General features: G+C 38.7%; 1 protein-coding gene across 5 annotated transcripts in view; it reads left to right on the forward strand.

The window, feature by feature from the left end:
* Positions 1-538: 538 nt before the first annotated feature.
* eif4g1a (eukaryotic translation initiation factor 4 gamma, 1a) overlaps positions 539-20,167 on the forward strand; it is a 96,589-nt gene continuing 76,960 nt past the window's right edge. For 2 of the 5 annotated variants that reach the window (XM_063045684.1, XM_063045688.1), the window contains exons 1-3: positions 539-701; positions 840-896; positions 17,776-17,829. The gene's annotated coding sequence lies outside the window, so the exon portion shown is untranslated. Of the gene's footprint in view, positions 702-727; positions 747-839; positions 897-17,775; positions 17,830-20,167 lie in introns of those variants that run through there. The other 3 variants (XM_063045687.1, XM_063045686.1, XM_063045685.1) reach the window with 2 other exon arrangements.

Genomic DNA, 20,167 nt, shown 5'->3' on the forward strand with positions numbered 1-20,167 from the left:
ATTGAACTTTAGGTCTGTGACCCTTTGTTGGAACATTCTGACAAAGCATCTCATTTTTGAAATGTTAACTCTGTTACTCTTTCTACACCTGACCTGCTGAATATTTTCAGTGTTTTCTGTTGACATTTTTGATCAATCTGTTTAACTCAGCTTGTTTGTGAACACTTCCATCTGTGGATTCACAACTTACAGCAGTTAACCTAGGATGGCATTTGGATGAGTTATTTAACTCTGGTGAGTTAATGGAAAAGCAGATGTTCTGTTCTTCATTTTGTTACTCGCTTTGGGACGGTGTCCAGGCGCTGATGCTACTCTCCTGGTGACAGGCCAATGATCTGGAATTTTTGATGTTTCTCTTCTCAGATGTTGCCTGCACTTGATAAGCGTTTTCTTCTGTTTTTTTTTCGCTGCTGTTACATTGCAAAAGTAATTGCTGCTGTCCGATGCAAAACACACACACACACACACACACACAAATCTGGTGCAGGTTTACAGGACTGTTATTGGCAGAGGCTTATTATTGTTTGTAAAGTGCCGAACAGTCGCATTATTGTAACGAGGATAACCATTTGTTGGCAGAAGCAAGCGGCGGCTCCGCTGGCCCAGGCGCTGTCACGTGCCCCTGCCTTCCTTTCCGGAGCGCTAGAAGCGGAAATCCCCGAAAGTAGCCGATCGTCCGGCTTTGCGGACTGAGGAGGAAGGTACGCCATTATTGCCCCGTGTTCCACGATCCGCCTCCATCCTCGGTGTGAATACTTCCATATTGCGCTGCTGTGTCCGCTGCCGGCTGCCCCGCCCTCCGAGCTATGGCCTGACTCTGTTATTTTTATGATTCGCAGGGCAGAAGAAGGGAAAATCAAACGCCTTCAAGCAGAAGAGCAGCGAGTACTTCCCGGGTAAGGACGCCCTGACGTGCTTGTGATTCCCGGAGCGGCGAGCCGTGGCCTGGCGGTGGGAGGCCGCTGCATAGGGATCCTGCTCCCGGATCCTTTTGTACCCGAGCTCGGTCATTCAGCTGCCGGGTTCGGGCGCTGCCTGTTCCCGGTCCTCGACCCTCACGCCGGGAGAAGGTGCCTTTAAACGCCGGCTGGCTTCATGCCTACCGGTAGGGGCCGCGTGTGGCTGCCGGCCTTTCCACGCGAGCCTGCCGAAGCAGCTGGGTGCCGGCCCAGGGCCTGCTTGCACACCCGGGCCGGGCCAGGCCAGACAGGCGTGACTGAGAGCAGGCCGCTTGGGTTGGGGCCCCTTCCCTCCCCTGTTCTAGGGCGGGGGGAAATGGTGATATGGAAGGGGGTGTCTTCGGTTTTCTGAAAATTGCCTGTCGCAGAGTTTATTTGCGGCGATAGGGTCGGACCCACGATTCCAGCAGATAGGTCGGAGGCTTGCGCCGAGGCCCTTGCTACCATATGGGAGTTGGTTACAGTGGAATGTAACTCACACGGTCTGAGGGAGGGGGAGTGCAATAAATTTTTTTTCCCACTTTGACACTAATGGGAAAAACCTTAATGTTTCATCACCCCGATGTTGTCTGTGGGGGAAAAGGGAAAACTACTGTCGGGTGGTATTGTTGTATGAGCCTGAACTGACACGTTAGTGCTGGAAGGGGAAGAAACGCCGGTAAGAACCATGTGCGACTGGTGGTTGGGTCCGAGTATGGCGCAGCTCACTCGGTGAGTCAGTGTCACCTCCCCACAAACACACAGCTGCAGACTCACGCTGCAGAAAACCCGGCACACTCAACTGCTGATATTAAATGAGAGACTCTGACTTCGTCTTTATCTATATATAGAAATGGATGCAGCACCAAATGAAAAGCTAACCATGTGATCATTTTTTGGGGGGGCTTGGTTTTAAAACGGAAGTCTAATAAAGTTTTGACCATCTTTGGGAAATATGTTTAGCGAGCAATGGGGCAAGTAGTGGCAACCTTGAGCAGTGGCGCAATGCTGCATTGCTTGGAACACATTCGAGTAATTTGTTGGTAGAGTTTATATTAAATCCTTGAACATTGTGAACTTGTTTTCTTTTAAACAAAACAGATTTATGGTTCATTTTTCAAGTTATAATGGGGACCTGGGGAGGTAGTGAAGTGAGAAGATGTTGAAACTTCACATTGAAGTAATTATTGTCCATAAATATCATGATAGTAATATACTGCTCTCAAAATTATTTTGCTTAATTACTACTTTGCAGTAGCATCACATTGTGATTTGAAATAATGTGAAGGTAACCACCCCCACCCCTAGTCAGTGACAAATGTCTGGGCTAATTCTGTCTGAATTTGGCTTGACGAATTATAAGTATATTTGGTGTCAATTTGACACTGGCACAACGTTAAATTTACTGGAATATAGTTAAAGTGAGAGTCATAAGAACGAAGTTGATGTTATGGCTGTCAATGTTGAAGGAATACTCACTTCATTTTTCACAAAAGTAATGTTTTTCTTGGTTTGATGCATAATCTTGCATAAGGAAATAATGCCTGTATGTTGGTAGGCCCAAAGTGCAGTTCTTGTATTGTAAAATGGAATGAATGGAAGTGTGGTAAATCACTCTGCATGTGTATAGGAAGCCTGCTACCTTTATCAGCAAGTTCTACATGGGCTTATGGTGCTGTTTCCTGGTTGTGGGTGTGGTTTTGGTGTCATTACAATTTTGGGCCTCTGCACTGCAGTAACAGGCTAAGTAAGGTCTAATGTTTGAGCACCATATGTGAGCAATGATACAGTTTTAGTATATTATTGACATTTTCCTGTGTGTAATCTGCATTGTTTTTGAAGATGATATTAGTAATTTTGAGGATGGTTGTTTTGAAAAGTAGCCTAGGTACTCTGAAATGGTCTCAGTGATGAAACAATGTCTGAAATTTGTAGGGAAATGATTTAATGTGGCCTTATTTTGTCAGAAATAATCTGTGTATTTAAATGATTTAAAGATTACAGTATTAAATACTCTGCAGTGAGGTAAACTCTGAAATGATTGACACCTGCATTTTCTTAATGTGGCAATCTAAAAATACAGATGGGTGACTAAGTATTACTAAATGCGTGCAGTGCTTTATTTAAAAAGGTTAGGTGCATCTGTACAGCTGTTATTGATTACTTTGGTCTGGTACGCAGTGAATTTTTGGAAAGATGGCAAGATTGAAACAAGCCATCTGTAAAACACATCTTGATTTGTTGGCTAGCATTACAGTAGCATAAGTTTTCACACTGGCCAAAGTTTCAACAAATATTTATCTTGATGTTTTACATTTGACACTTCATTTCTTTCATGGGGTTATTAAGAAATGTATTTAATGTCTATAATAAGTAATAGTTGAGTTTCTTTGATTTGCCAGTCAGCTATTTGGGCTAATGTAAAAGGTCTGTCGTTTGCTAACAGGTTATGTGATACAATCATGGTTGGCAAGATGTAGTTAGTGTTTAAAAGTAAACTTTATGAAGTTCTAATATTAGCAGCACGGTTGCTAAGTTTCTTCGTTAAATTTAGTCAAAGTGCCAAAGAACAAGTTTAATTTAGTCTATTACATGTTAATGAATATGAATTGGATGTAACCTACACACCCATGATTAATGTACAAGGTTTAGTTTTTGTCCAATAAACAAGTTCCCTTATTCAGCACTTTTTGAGTTAAAGGTCCAATAATATCTGAAGCTGAGTTGACAGCAAAGAACTAGCATTATGAAATTGATGTTCTCAAACTAAACATTGTTTCTGAACTAAGAATTGTTCTGAACTTTGAGCTAATGCTTTTAAAAGTGGGCTTTTTTAGGCTCTGAGATTTTATAAATGATAAGCAATACAAATCACTGATCTCAAGTCAGTTCATTCCCATATTACAGTATAGACTCTTGTAGAACTAGATATTTATTCTATCTTTGAAACAGTTGGCTAGTTTAGTTCCAAGCCCAGTTTTAATTTCCTCTTAGCTGTACAATGAATACTTTTAGTAAGTGTCCAGCTGCTCTTGAATGTTTTTCTGGAACCTCCTGTTAGCACTTCCTTGATGTTGCATTCTAGATAAATTACCTTTTGAGAACGCAAACATGAGGGTATCTGCAGATGCTGGAATTTCAAGCAACACACATAAAAATTGCTGGTGAATGCAGCAGGCCAGGCAGTATCTATAGGAAGAGGTACAGCTGACGTTTCGGGCCAAAACCCTTTGTTGAGTCCTGATGAAGGGTCTCGGCCCGAAATGTCAACTGTACCTTTTCCTATAGATGCTGCCTGGTCTGCTGCGTTCACCTGCAATTTTTATGTGTGTACCTTTTGAGAAGATTCCTTTAGATTCATTAGATTGCGCAAACCTGTATTAGTGATCTGCTTGAAGAGAAAATGTAACTGGCAAAAAAATCACCCCAATTCTGTGCAACTTTGAATATCTTAATTTCTGGCATCCGGTGACCATTGTAGTGATTAATTGTTTAATCTACTTTAACTTCTCTGTATTGTTGAAGTCTTTCGTGTAGTATTGTCTTAGTGAGTTTTGGTGCTGCCTTCCATAATTGTGACACATGCAACAAAATGGAGTACCCTTAATTATACAAGTACTACAGTTGGGCAACAGTGATTGTACAGCATCCACTGGGTAGTACAAAATTTGTTGAAAAATTGAGGATTTGCATATCTTCAAGCTTGAAAATGAGCTTGACTCTTTCAGTTTTGCTTATTAAAGGTATGAATGTGCTGGTTGCAATTTCAAACTTTTTCAAATGAGAAGTTGCATCTGATTTGAGGTGGATTGTCCTTAAATTTCATGTGGCAGAGAAGTTTTTCTTTTTGCAGCTATTTATTTTCTATATGAATGTGATTTAATTTGGGGTATGGGATGTCGTAAGTTGTACTCCAAATACCTGTTAGTAAACTGCCAACTCTTGCAAATTTTGTTATGGGTCTGTAAAGTGCTCCATCTAGTGGCTATAGTTGAAGCTTGTCTGAAATTTGTTTTAATTCTAATTCTAAAAATGACTACTGAAAGTCATCTTTGAAAAATGGGAAAGTTACTGGCATAATGTGTAGTGAAAGTGCAAATTTACTTTGATATTGAAGTTGCTGAACTTCAATAAAAAATGCTGGCATTCTTCCATTAACATTGTTTAATATACAAGCTCAGACAGTACCATTTAAGTGAGAATATCAGTTCTACTGAGCAGTATTGCTGATCTTTCCTTAATTTGCATCCAAATATGTTAACTTTATCATCTTGATCATTGGATGTGGGGAAATTGTTCCTTTTTACTGTATTTTCCAAAGGACATTTATGACAGTTTTAAGTCTACGCTATCCAAGGTAGTCACATCTGTTGTCACGTGACAGCACAGAAGTGAATTCACACATTAAGTAGTAGGAAGATCACTTTTAAACTCTTGGATTCCCAACTTCTGGCAGACTGTCTTCATATACAAAATATGGGGAAGTAGGGTGTACTTGCAATATGCCAGTGCAATCTGGGAATATTTGGTGCTGATATGAAATTATTCACAGTCTTAAGTAGCATATCGACTGTGATATCTTAGGGCCGGTTTTGTGGTATGTGATGATGATCGTTTTGAGTTTTTGCAGATTTAGATGAGTTACTGTATGAAATTTTAATATAGTGGATTGCTCAATCTCCCACTGTTGGCTGTGGTCTTCTATGTGCAGTAAGCAAGAATACAATTCTGATGGAATTGTTGATAGGAATGAGTACTGAGTGAGTGAGGCAGTTACTCAAGCTGGATAGTGAAGACTATATAGTTACAAATGTACAGTTGTCAGAAAAATTTTGTGAAACCTTTGCAATTACCTGGTTTTCTGCAGTAATTACTCAGAAGTGTGGTCTGATCTTCATCTTAAATCGCAATCTGCAAACACAAACGCAATCTGACTAAGCTAATTAACGCACAGACAATTGTACTCATCAATACTGAAAACGCTGAACAAGAATGATGTTCATGGAAGGACACCACGGAGGAAACAATTGCTTTCTTTTTTAAAAAAAAAATTACTGCATGTCTCAAATTTACAAAAGATCACCTGGATGTTCTACAACACTTCTGGAACAATGTTCTGTGGACAAATGAGACAAAAGTTGAACTTTTAGGCAGAAATGCACATTGCTATATTTGGAGGAAGAAGGGCACTGCAGACCAACACCAAAACCTCATCCCAACTGTGAAACATAGTGGAAGGAGCATCGTGGTTTTGGGCTGCTTTGTTGCCTAAGGGTGATAAAGTTTAAGGGAACGGGGGATTTTCAGATTCCTGTAAACAATGGATTCAGTACTATGTCTGTGACTGCAGCGTGTTTGAATAATGTCTCACAGCTGTCTTCTTTGGAGCAAGATGATTAAAGTTCGCCCAGAGCCACATAGATGTGTCTGGGCTTTTCATACCTTTTGATTTTGACAAAAAGCAGTACCTGATGGAAATTAGAGAGAACATTCCTTTCTTAATTAAAGCATAAACTTAATGGATGTTCTTATCTTTGTAATTAAGTTGTGGCTCCAGCAAACCAGGTAGGACATTGTTTTCTTTAATTAAGGTGGCTGGAGTGTCTAACAAATTGATTGTACTTTTGTATCAAGTCCATTGACTTGACGGGAATAGTTATCAAACTGATTGTTCTCTGTATCAATAGTCCATTGACCTGGCCGGAATGGTTATCAAACTGATTGTTCTTTTGTATCAGTGGCCTTATAACTTCTGACAATTCTGACATTGGGCAGGGAACTTGTACAACCACTGGGGAGATGAGAAAGAGTCTCTCCCTGATGTCGGGTCTAAGTTCACTCGCCGGCTGAGCTTGAAGAAATAAACGGGTGAAAAGATAAGTAACGATCTTTTTGTGCTGTCATTATTTGATCCAGCAAAGCTACGTTTACAAGGGCCTGGGCAGCTTGCAATCATTGAGGGAACAATTAATTCAAAATTTTATCAAGACATTTTACAGGAGAATATTAGGGTAGTGGTCTGTCACCTGAAGCGTAATAGAAGTTGGATAATGTAACAAGACAATGATCTAAAACACAAGAATAAATCAGCAACAGAATGGTTTAAAAAGTAGAAAATTTGAGTTTGGGAACGGCTAAGTCCAGACCTTAACCCAGTTGAGATGCTATGGCATGGCTTGAAGAGTGCTGTTCATGCAAGGTATCCCAGAAATATTGCTGAACTGAAAATTCTTCCTCCCCGTTGTGCAGCAACAGGAGATATATGGTGGAGGTTATTGCTGCTAAAGGAGGTTCTATCAGTTATTAAATACATACTTCTTTCCAGCCTGGATTGTGAATAATTAAACAATGTGTTCAATAAAGACTTGAAAAACGCAATTGTTTGTGTGTTATTAGTTTAGGCAGATTGTGTTTGTCTATTATTGTGACTTGAGTGAAGATCAAACCACATTTTATGAGTAATTAGTGCAGAAAACCAGGTAATTGCAAAGGGTTCACAAACTTTCTCTTGCTGCTGTAGGTTTCGACTGCACGTCATTGCTTCCCTCCCACCCTCTCTATTCTTTACCTGCAGGAGACCATCCTGGCTAACACTGTCTCAACCAAATGCTTCATTCATTAGCTCTATAAACCTTAAGTGTGAGTAAGTGTTTATAAAATCTCTTATAGCCCTGCTGATTTCAATCACATAGCCACATTCATTAGTCTCTTAAGATTGCTGCAACATGCAAAAAGCTAGTGAAGGGTCTTCTAGCCCGAAATGTTGACTGTTTACTCTTTTCCGTGGGTGCATTTTGTGTGAGTTGCTTGGATTTCCAGCATCTGCAGATTTTGTGTTAGTGGTTTTAAAATTGCTTTTAGTTTCTACCTTCGAACTTATTTTTTTTTAATTCATTCGCTGCCAGTAGTAGTACTTCGTTTCATGCAGAAAGAACTTGCTCTTGATCGTACACTGTGTACTGTCCCCTTTGTGGTAAACCATATTCTGTTAATTTGCTGAGAATGACTCGATAGATGGCAAATCATTTCATTGGTAAAGTTGGTAATGCATTCCTGATCTCTTGAATTGGACACTATGTCCACAGCTTGTCACTTGCAAAAGTGAGCATAAGCAATTTCAAAGTAGCAGATTTTACAGTACTTTAAATGTAATCAGCAATAAGAGGTCTTCAAGAAGACATTGGTTAGACATGGCAAATGAGATTTATTGCAAGCAAGTGTAAACTGATGCATTTTAGGAATAAGAATGAAGAGACAGTATGAACTGAGATATGAAGGTCAGGAGATAGAGCATAGAAATTTACAGCGCATTACAGTTGTGCCAACCATTAACCTACTCTAGAAACTGCCTAGAATTTCCTAGTGCATAGCCCTCTATTTTTCTAGGCACCACGTACCTATCTAAGAGGCTCTTAAAACAGTGGTCCCCAACCTCCAGGCTGCGGACCGATACATTGCTGCGAAATATGGAGGGGTGCAGTGGTAGCCAGGACGCACCCAGCACATCTTTAAGAAAAAAGCTGAAATAAACAAGCTAATTAATTAGGTGTTGCCCGGCATGTAAATGTCGGCTGATTGCTTCGCCTCTGATCTGGGCCGACATTTATGTGCCGAGCGGCACCTAATTAATTAGCTTGTTTATTTCAGCTTTTTTCTCAAAGATGTGTTGGGTGCATCTGGCCACCGTTGCATTCTTTGCAGCCTGGAGATTGGGGACCACTGTCTTAAAAGACTATTGTACCCAAATTTGTTTTTGAAGTTGGAGGATCCTTGGCTCCATTAGTAGATGAATGAGTTATGCCAGACCTTTATAAAACAGCAGTCCAGTTTGATATTTAAGTCTGGAATATGTTTTTAAAAAGTTGCTAAGGCTTTGAAAGGTGGAAAGATTGTCTAAAGTAGAATGATTTGACAATGTTTTCTGTTGTGCCTTAAAGTATAGAAGAATGGTTAAAATATGAGGAAAATTGTTAGTTTTTAAAAAGTGAATACAGTATAAATGTGGCATTTCTTGAACTGTTTGTAAAAACTGGAAGTTGATTCAATAATGTTCAACCTCTAGGTTTATATTATTGCATAAGAACCTAAAGAAGATGAATAATAATTGATAGAGGAATAAAATAGAATGAATATGAACTGACCAAGATAAAACAATAAGAGGATGTAAAGGTGGCATTGCAAAAATGAAAACACTAAAAGCATACCAAAATAATATAGCAAAGCGGTAAAAATGATGAGGTTAAAATAATTGATGGCACTAGAAAATAGGTAAAGATCAAGGGGTAACTAATCATCGAGAACTGGTAACTTGCACTTTAGGATTTTAGAAATAAGTGGTACACATTCCTTTATCCGAAATTCTGAAATCCAAAAAGCTCCGAAAACTGAAGTTTTTTTCGCCAACAGCTGACGTCACTCAGCTGTGATGTGGCAGCACTAGCAGAGGCCGCTAAGTCAGTTGTGGCTCAGCACTCGTACTGGTCATACATGCATTTGCTGCTCGCTGATATTTTGTGTTCGCTGTTGACTTTGTGTTTAATTTCACTGTGAAAATGTCAAAAAGAGCTGCAGATACCCCTATGGGTAACAATGAGAAAAAGAGAAGGAAGCATCTATCATTATCAATAATGCAGAAAGTGGAGTTATTGCAGAAACTTGATCGTGGTGTGTCTGTGCGGCGTCTTACTGAAGAAAATAGTGTTGGAACTACCACTGTGTATGATTTAAGTAAACAGACAAGTTACTGAAGTTTTATAGTGATAGTGACATTCTACATTTATTCCAATAAGCCATTTACCATGTGTTTGATTCGGTTCATTTGAAGCTTATATTTTCATGTTTTACTAAATGTTTTTGTTGGAAATAAAATTTCTTCTTGTCATTATTCCCTCAACAATACAGTATAACAATTATTTACATAGCATTTACACTGTATTAGGTATTATAAGTAAACTAGAGATGATTTAAAGTATACAGGAGGATGTGCTTAGGTTTGGTGGGCTGCCGGGTCCTAAAGTCCACTGCACTGAGGCAGGTTAAATAAGGGACTTGAGCATAAGTATTTTTTGGTATTGGGGGGGGGGGGTCTGAAATCCGAAAAATTCTGAATTCCAAAATGCAACTGGCCCCAAGGATTTCAGATAAGGGATTGTGGACCTGTATTTGTCATTACAGAGCACTCTAAGCATTACTGAAAACAAAGCTTAGGGGTCAGTGAGTCATTTTCATGTTGGTAAGGTGCACCTGTCCACGTGTGTGTTGCTGAAACCTCAGTCATTGGAACCTGTGTTAAGGAATTGGATATAAAAACCGAGTCTGCTGCTGATATAACTCTGGTACAGTAATTAAAATTCATACTTGCGTTAAATGAATGGGGCAAAAATTGGTAATAAGTTAACTATTTCAAAAAAAAATGTTCAGTTGGTGTAACATTATCTATTTTTTGGTGTTGAGTCTGTTCTTTGTGACCTTGTGTAAGAAATTACATGCAGCTACAGTAAATTGAGTAGTCAAGTGGAATGCATTCTTTATTGTGAGGTGACAGAGTTCATGAGTGAGATGTTGCTACAACTTGACAGGTTTCTAAGACCATACCCAAGACACAATTTTGATCTCCTTATTTAAGGAGGGTGCATCACTAGTACTTCACTACGTGGATTTGAGCTTGCTAGCATTGAGAAACGAGAGGTGATTTTATGGAAGCTGGTGATCCTGAGACGTGTGAGAACGTTTACCCATAGCAGTGGTTCTGTATGGTTGTACCAGTAAGATCTGGCCCAGAAAGGATTTCTCACCCAGAAACTTTTACTTCCAAAAAATACAAAATTTAGGGTGCATGGATGTTCTGGTCAATTTCATGTTACTTGTTGAACTTTCAAGTGAATTTAAACTCCAATCTGAATTGTTTTTCAGAAACAAGTGACTTGTGTAGTAAGTAAACAGATAATTTAACATTTTCTGATGAATATTCAATCTTGAAAACTAGATATTATGTTCAGAACAATAGAATCAAAACCTAAAATAACTGCAAGTTATTATAACATGTTATATTGTCATTGGCAGATTGGACCAGAATTCTGAAAGCATTGTTAATTGACTGTTGTGGTTTATGAATAAGCATGGTCATTTCAAAGGAGTTGAAAACAATGCTGGAGAAGTAGTAATGGGGGACAACGAAATGGCGGACAAACTAAATAAGTATTTTGCATCAGTCTTCATTGTGGAAGATACTACCGGTATGGTGGATGTTCCAGGTGTCAGGGGACATGAAGTACTGTATGTGACGTTATCGCAACTAGAGAGCAGGTTCTTGGGAAACTGAGAAGTCTGAAGGTACCATATGGTGTACCACCCAGAGTTCTGAAAGAGGTGGCTAAAGAGATCACAGAAGCATTAGTAATGATCTTTCAAGATTGGTCTTTAAAGAATCAGTAGATTCTGGCATGGTTCCAAAGGACTGCAAAATTGCAAAGTCACTCCACTCTTGAAGAAGGGAGGGGCAGAAAAAATAAACTATAGGCCAGTTAGTCTGACAGTGGTTGGGAAGATGTTGATTATTAATGATGAGATCTCATTATTAATGATGGAGGCACTCATAGTCAGCGTGGTTTCCTTAAGGGAATATCTTGCCTGCCAAATCTGTTTGAATTCTTTGAAGAAATAACAAGCAGAATAGATTAAAAAGAACTGGTTGATATTGTGTACTTGGAGTTTCAGAAGGCCTTTGACAAGGTGGCACACATGAGGCTGCGTAACCAGCTATGACCCCATGCTATTATAGGAAAGATTCTAGCATGTATAAAGCAGTGGCTGATTGACAGGAGGCAAAGAGTGGGAATAAAGGGAGCCTTTTCCAGCTGGCTGCTGGTGACTATTGGTGTTCTACAGGGGGTCTGCATTGGGACCGATTCTTTTTACGTTATATGTCAGTGATTTGGATGATGGAGTTAATGGCTTTGTTGCTAAGTTTGCAGAGATGAAGAAAGGTAGTTTTGAAGTAGAGAGGCTACAGAAGGATTTGGATTAGGGGAGTGGGTAAAGAAATGGCAAATGGAATACAGTTGGGAAGTGTGTGGTCATGAACTTTGGTAGAAGAAATGAGACTATTTTCTAAGTGGAGAAAAAATACAAAAGACTGAGGTGCAAAGGAATGTGGGAGTCCTTGTGCAGGATTCTCTAAAAGTTAATTTTTAGGTTGAATCAGTGGTGACGAAGCGAAATGCAATGCTAGCATTCATTTCAAGAGGACTAGAATTTAAAAGCAAGGATGTGATGTTGAGATGCTATAAAGTACTGGTGAGGCCTTACTTGGAGTATTGTGAGCAGGTTTGGGCCCCTTTATCTTAGAACAGATGTGCTGAAACGAGAGAGTTCAAAGGAGGTGCATGAAAATGATTCTAAGGTTGAATGGCTTGTCATATGAAGAGTGTTCGATGGCTCTGAGTCGACATTAAGTGGAGTTCAGAAAAATAGATTACCTCATTGAAAACTATCATATGGTGAGAGGCCTTGATACAGTGGATGTGGAGCGGATGGTTCCTATGTTGGGAGATGTGGAGAGGATGTTTCCTGTGTTGGGAGAGTCTAAGACCAAAGGGGACAGCCTCAGAAATTCGTGACAGGGCAATGAGGAAAGGTGCAGCTGACTCATATCGTTTCATATTGCCAAATCATATCGTTTACTTGTGGCCCGGTAGAACATGCTTTGCTGCCCGGTGGTTGGGGACCACTGTTATAGGCAACATGCTTGGCCCAGCTGATCCGTTTTTGAATTATCTGATGTAAGTCTTGGTTGTATCACTAAGAATTTAAATCTTGTTTATAAATATTATTTATTTAAATGTAATACATGTATATTTAATCAAAAATTTGACTCCAGTGCAGTGTGGGTAAATCCAACATTGCCTATAGTACACTCTTTTGTGCAGGTGCACTTACACGTGGAGTTTCTGAGTATTCATGTGTGGTAAATCTTTTTCATGCAGCCTGGGTGAAATGATTGTATGGAGGCATGTTTCTGACTAATCAGTCAGATGAAAGTATATTTTTTTTTCTAGGAATGACTTATTATCTTGAGTTGCAATCAATGGAGTATCAATGTAGTCACCACCTCAAGATAATTTGCTTTCGCCACTGAAAAGAATTCTGTCCCACAAGCTCCTCTTTGCTTTCCATAGTATAGTTTGTTCGTTTAACTTAATTTCTTAATCTGAGATCTGTTGTGCTCAGTGTCAGGTTCTTACTTGTAGTCTCCCATTCTACTTCAGGATCACTCCGAGGTATTCATCTACACGGTCCCATTTCAGGTAGAAAAGTTCCTGTTTTAATTCAAGAAATCAGTTAATTAATTGTTGCCTTTAGCAGCTTAGCACGCTAATACAGCTTTTAGTAGTAACAAATTAAAAATAAGCTGTAAATGTTGGAGACGGAAAGAAAAAAAAATGCATTAAGTACTTAGAAGGTCGGACAGCATCTGTGGAAAAGGAACCAGTTTCACCAGGCAATTTGCTGCAAATTCTATGCAGTAACAGTTGAACTCCACCCAACTTTAGACTTTTTCAATGGTAAATTATCTTGTCCGGGGAGTAGATTGCATATATGTTTTGTTTTACTTCCCACAAAACTTGGGAACTTTCAATTTGAGAATTTTCTCTCTTGTCACTTCAGCTTAATTTATTTTTGTAAATTGATATTGATATCCTTGTATCTGGGCCCTTGATTGATGATCTTAGGCTAGTGTTTAAGTTAAATGTCCCCATTGCTTTAATTATTTCTAGTTAGATGTTTTGAAGTTGCTGGCCTGTGATAATTTCTGGTTGCTGAACCATTTCGAGCTTCCTTGGGAAATGCTCTTATTAATTATAGATTGGAAAATATTTTACAGTGTAAAAAAAAAGGTGAATTGCCTTTAATTTGTTATTGCCATTGGAAAACATGGAAACAATCTCTTGGGGTACATGGTCATTTGATCACACCTCTCTTGGAGTTATCTATGATATGAATGAGGTAATCTTTTGTAAGTGCAGTGAATCCAAAAAAAATCTCAACATATTTTGGCATATTGCACTATTAGAGAGATTGGAAAACCTGTGGGAAACTTTGATTTTAGTTTTTTAAAATATTTCACTGCATGCACTAGGTTGTATGTTTCAAGTTTAAACTCTGGATTAGAGATAACATTGTATGAGTGCAGCTCTGTTGGAGATTCATTAAGTTGAGGCCCTAAAATAAATTTGTACCTCGCCCGCATAATTTGGAACAAGGAGCTGCGGCTAGCCTTAATCCAACTGAAAACAATGTTAAACAATGTTAATTATTCGTTCATTTATGGGGCCTTGTACTGTAAAATGGTTGGGATCTTGGAGCAAAATGTCAAATGTGTTTTAGAAAAGCAGGTTATTTCCTATGCATGAAGGTTTTGGTGGGTATAAACATCAAATTTATCCCAATAAACGCTTGTGTATCTTAATGATTTGTATTATAAAGTTTTTTTTCTTGTAGATTAGGGAAGGACACCTTGATGTGTAATTTGAAAAGGCCTTTAGGAGGGTGTAGAATGAAAGGGAAACTGAATAACTTAATAATAATCCCAGTTTAATTGGTTATTCATACTGATTTTCTTGAAGTTTGTCTGGGCTTGGGAAACAGATGGAGTTATAAACTAACCTTGGCCTTGTTTTTTGGCATTTCTCAAGTTGTGTAGAGATAAAAGTGAAACATCTTGAGAACTTATTGGAGCTTTTGTGCTGTAGTATATATTTTAAAATCTGGAAAAATAACTGGGATACTGTATGTGATACTGAGTCAAATTGCATCATTGGTGTCAGAGAGACGTATCTCTTGATGTTCCTGCTAGAGTCAGAGGGAATACACAATCAGGTGCTTTGATCTCGAGGCATTGTGACTAGTTGGGTCAGCAAAATTGAACAAAACCAATTAAATATTGTATAGTTGTAATTGATGAATTACTTTGCACACTTGACTGTGCCATCTAAATTCCATGTTTTTAATGTATTTGAAGTGATATGGGGTGGAAGTTACTATTGAAAGTTTCAAATTGTGCAGAAGCTCAACTTGTACAGGACTGTCACATTGCTGTTTTTAAATTAATTAATTTTAGCAAGCTAGTCTCATTTTCCAGTAAATTTAAGAGGTATACTTTTCATTGCAGTGTGCTCTAGGCTAGTTTCTGCCAACTTGTGGAAGGAGGTAAAAAAAACTAATTTGAAATAAGTTTTGATGCAGCAATTTTAGCTCAGAAATCAATCACCAGACCTGTTAGGATGGGGAGGTCTTAGAGATTTAATAACCCCTGGTTACCTTGCAAGATATTTCATTAGTATGTTGAAACAGTGTGAAAACAATATGACATAGGTATATCTTGTAAAATTTGGTAGTGGCAAATAGTTTCTTCAAATTTCCTTTAAAGATTTTAAAAAACAGATTAAAGGGTAAAGAAATTTTGCTTGATGTACTTGCCCAAGTCCAAAGCTTGCTGCCTGGCCTGCTGCATTCACCAGCAACTTTTATGTGTGTTGCTCCAAGCTTGCTGTCCACTTTGCTAAATAACGCAAGCTACTATAAAAATTCAGTTTTTAAAAATCATTTAGAGAATGTGTGTCAAACGCAAGGGCACCTTTATAGCCCATCTGAATTGCCCAAGCAGTTCATGAGCCACTGCAATGCACAAAACAAAGGTTTTCCCCCATTGACCTTAATTACTTTTGATCCAAACAAGTTGGTTGCCAAGCCATTATTTTGAAATATGCTTGAAAGCAAATCCTGAGTTGCATTTAGCTGTTTGGATTAACCAAACACATCCGGAATTCAATGTGGACCATTGGTTATAGTTTTTAAAATTATGTGAATTCAAATTCTTCAGAAACTGTGGGATTCGAATTCCTATTTTCTCAATATTCCCATAGGATTACAGTAATTCCTGAACCTTTGAAATCCAATTGCCCTTGTTTGAATTTTGAGCCATTCAACACATCATTGAACAGAAGGAACCTATTTAGCCCTGTGAGATCTGTTCTAGCAGAGTAATCATATTACTGTCATTATCCATCTTTTTCCTTGCAACCTGAAATTGTTCTTCCCTTGCTGTTTGTTTTATTTTGCCAGTGGTCTACATGATAGATAGTTTATAGTCTCAGATTAATCTACCAGCACATCTTTGTGATGTGGAAGGGAACTGGTGCACCTGATAAAAGCCTACACAATCTCAGCAGGGAATGTATACTTCCAAATGGATAGCACATGAGATCAAGATCAAGATAATGCTCTTGGTCCTGGACTCAGCAGTTTAGACTTTTTAAAAATAAAGTGACATCTTACTGTTGCACTGGCCTCCAGCAATGAAATTGTGATCTCTTCACAGATTTAATTTGTAGACTGAACCACTGAGGCAATGTACTGATATGCCATTGAGGGTTGTGATGCTAGGTGGGTTAAGATGTGTCGAGCAGCCACTTGCTGTTGAACTATGGGGTTTGGGTACAGCCTAGGCAAAACTGGCTGCTTGTTATCAGACCAACCCATGTTGGCCACTTGTTAGATGTTATGGAAGTTGCTGTCTCCTCCTTCTGGAATTTTTCTATGGCAGCAAGCTAGTTGGCCATTGAGTTCCTTCCATAGAGAGAAGTCTCCAGTCTAGGGAAAGCCATGCAGCCCAGAAAGGGAATAGATAGACACCAACTTTCATTACTTTTGATGGAAAGTGATGAGAGAGATTGTAAGATCTACGTAGTCTGCAAATCCATAGAGGAGTTGGTCCTAAGGCCAACAGTTGTGCTAGGCAGGATGCATCCCATCCTAACAATGTACTAATCCTTCATTCCACTGGTCCAGTGGCTATAACAGTTGTAAATCTGATCAACATTAGGTAATCTTCGTGCTGATACTATTCAAGGTTTTAAATAATGTTGAAAGTCATTTTTAGATAAATAGGAGAATAATTGTCGTACAGGCTCATGCTCACATTCAACACTCTCTCACCATTTGTTGGATTGAATAAAGTGCAAGTTGGAAGTAATTGCACTAGTGTCATTTTTGTCGACACCCCTCACAGGTTTTTAATCATGCATTTTCTGAATAGAGACTATGCCAAAGAAAAATAACTTGATGCTTAGTATTGAGTTGGACAACAAGACCCTATTAATTAAATGTAATCTGGCACAGACCTGAGTAGAATAAAGGATAACACTGGCTCAGCGAATGTATTTGCTGTGCTTGGTAGCAATTATGTATGGGTGAGAGAATTCTTAGAATATTAGTTAACATGGTGCATATGATGCAGTTCTGCCTAAAAGTTCCATTTTTTAAAAGTTCATCATATACAGTATTTTATGTGGAGCCTTGCACATTTGTGTCATTGAAGTACTTGTGAAGCACATTTAATATTCCAATGAGCCATAATCGTAATTTTTGATAGGAATAAATATTGACTGCACAGGGAATCAATAGCAAGAAGTGTGACAAAGGTTACGTATTCACATAGAGTTGCTCCAAATTGAGCTCTAATCTATGGACTGGTACTTGGAAACTTGGGACCAGAACTTAATGACTCCCAAGGTGCTACATTTCAGCCATGCACGTGCTGGGATTGTGGATGTCCTTGTGTAATTATACAGAGAATTCAGGCACCTTATAGCAAAAGCCTGTTGTAATGGGAAAAAATTATTACTTTAAAAGTACAAATTCTTGAAAGGGACATTAGCCCTATTATTGGTAATTTTATTATTCACAAATTAATAATGCACATTTACTACTATTCATAGTATATCTGATTCATTCATCTTGAAATGTGAGATTTTTCCTGTTATCATTGGCTTGACAGAATTGATAGAAGACCAGCGTCAAGCACAGTACAGCATCTGGACCTTTCAGCACAGTATGTACAGTTTTATGGTTTTCTGAGGTATTCTTTGAGAAGTTTTGTATCTTTTTGATTCTTGCAAGTCATATTTGTCATGTAAAATGATAGTTGTGTCTAGTGATAAACATGGCAACATATCAGTGGAGATGTTATAATCTGATTCTCTTATTTTTGATCTGTTAAAATATTGCTATAGGTATCTGATCAGAAGCTCTTGGCTTGTTGAAGATGAGAGCTGAGTCATCCACTATTCCCATTGTTTTAGGTTATACTAGAGGTCTAACAAGCCTTTAATTGCAAATGCCGATATTTTAGTTCCGTGGTTTCAGTGTGGACCATATGGCCTCCTAGTGGGCTATGATAGATTCCACAGGGGCCTCAAGTGGGGGGAAAAAAACAAGAAATTGGGGGCCACAGGAGTTTCTGAATCAGCCATGATTTTACTGCTTTAATGAAATACTATTAAAATACGTAAATAAACAGATTAATATGTAATTTAATTAGGACACAATGAAATAAAAGGGAAAATAGTAGCTTGGAGAACAAATTGTCGTTGCTCAGTCTGACATATTTTACCTGCCAGATAGATTTGGAAAAAAAAACTATTTAACAGTTACAAGGATAAAAAAAATTGAAGTCACATCATGCAAAGAAGCTATTACTGCTTTCCTTGGAAAATTCAAACTTCGCAACATTGGATATTGAGAGTTTATGCAATTTCCTGCACTGGCTACACTTAAAAAAGAGTTGCAAGATGATCTGACTGTGTATCTTGATCATTTGAAACAACTGTACACTGATAATGGAATTTTAGTTCAGAGACCTGCTGAAGATGCATATTCCAGATGGATGGTGGATCCATTTGGGGTGAATGTGAATGATGTTCACACCACATTGCAATAATGTCAGATTGAGCTGCAGAATGATATAACAGCTCAAGCAAATTTTCTGGTAACTAGTGAAATTCAAAATGAGTTTCCACAGCTCCGGGAGAAAGTAAATTCGTTTTTAATTGGATTTCCTACCTCCTATCTAGTTGAATGTGGTTTTAGTTAACCTCTTCACCTGCTATCAAAAGCTCATCTTGATGTTGTGAAAACAGGCGATCTTCTCTCTTTTCTTTATCTTTAAGTTGCAACCAGATATTCAAAAACTTGCTAGTTTGCGTCAGTCACAAGGATCTTACTAAATGCACAAAGTAACAATACTAAGCGCTTTTTTTTTGCTGGTTTGAAGAATACTTATATATTCTAAAACATATTAGTACAATATAGTTTATATATAATCTGTTAAAACATAAATATTCAAAATGCTGGAGGAACCCAGCAGGCCAGGCAGCATCTATGGAAAAGAGTATACTTGATGTTTCGGGCCGAGACTCTTCCGCAAGGACTGGAGGAAAAAGAGGTCTTTTTTATCTCCAGTCCTGCTGAAGGATCTTGGCCCAAAATGTTGACTATACTCTTTTCCCATTGATACTGCCTCGCCTATTGGGTTCCTCTCGCATTTTGTGTGTGTTTGGATTTCCAGCATCTGCAGATTTTCTCTTGTTTGTGAAAGCATAAATATTAACTATCGTCTTTGGTGCCCATTATGCCTAATTGGCATGTAGGGCAGCTGGGAAGGTCCTCCACTTCTGTTTGTTCTGGGCTAACTTCTGGATGATACCCCAGGTATAGTTCAGGGTCTTCAGCTCTCCCTCTGCAGTTGGACACTAGATATTCTTGGGTCTTTCTCTTTTCCCGTTTCCTTCTGGTATCCAGTGGAGGGCTATACGTGTGATGTTGTCAGGTCCCTTTCTAAGCACGTGCCCGATCCAGCTCCATCACCTTATGAGGATGGTTTCAATGCTGTCTTGATGGCATTGGGCAAGTAGTTCGGCATTTGAGATGGTGTTTGGTCAGAATATAAGATTCTTAGGTTCTTTGTGTGGAAGACTGGCAACTTAGTGAGGTCGCTTCCTGTCATTCTCCAGCATTCTGATCCGTAGAGGAGGGTAGAAACAACACAACTCTGATACAATTTTAGCTTGGTCTTGATGTCGTACTGTTGGGACCTCCATACATTGCTGAGCATTCCGAAGGCATTTCTGGCCTTGCTTAGACAGTTCTTGATGTCGCTGCCTGCTCCTCCATCGTGTCTGACAGTGCTGCCCAGGTAGGTGAACTCCTCAGTTATAGAAAGCTCTTCTCCATTCACGTGGATTGTTGAGATGAAAGCATAAATATTAACTATATATTAGAATAATTAGTACAGCTTACAAAAAAGTTTTAGCAGCTAATTGAGAATATTGGAAGTTGGGAACCACATAGGTAAATAAAAGTTATAAGTAATCCACAAGCAGGAAAAGATT

Source organism: Mobula hypostoma, chromosome 4, assembly GCF_963921235.1.
Source record: "Mobula hypostoma chromosome 4, sMobHyp1.1, whole genome shotgun sequence".
Lineage (NCBI taxonomy): Eukaryota > Metazoa > Chordata > Chondrichthyes > Myliobatiformes > Myliobatidae > Mobula > Mobula hypostoma.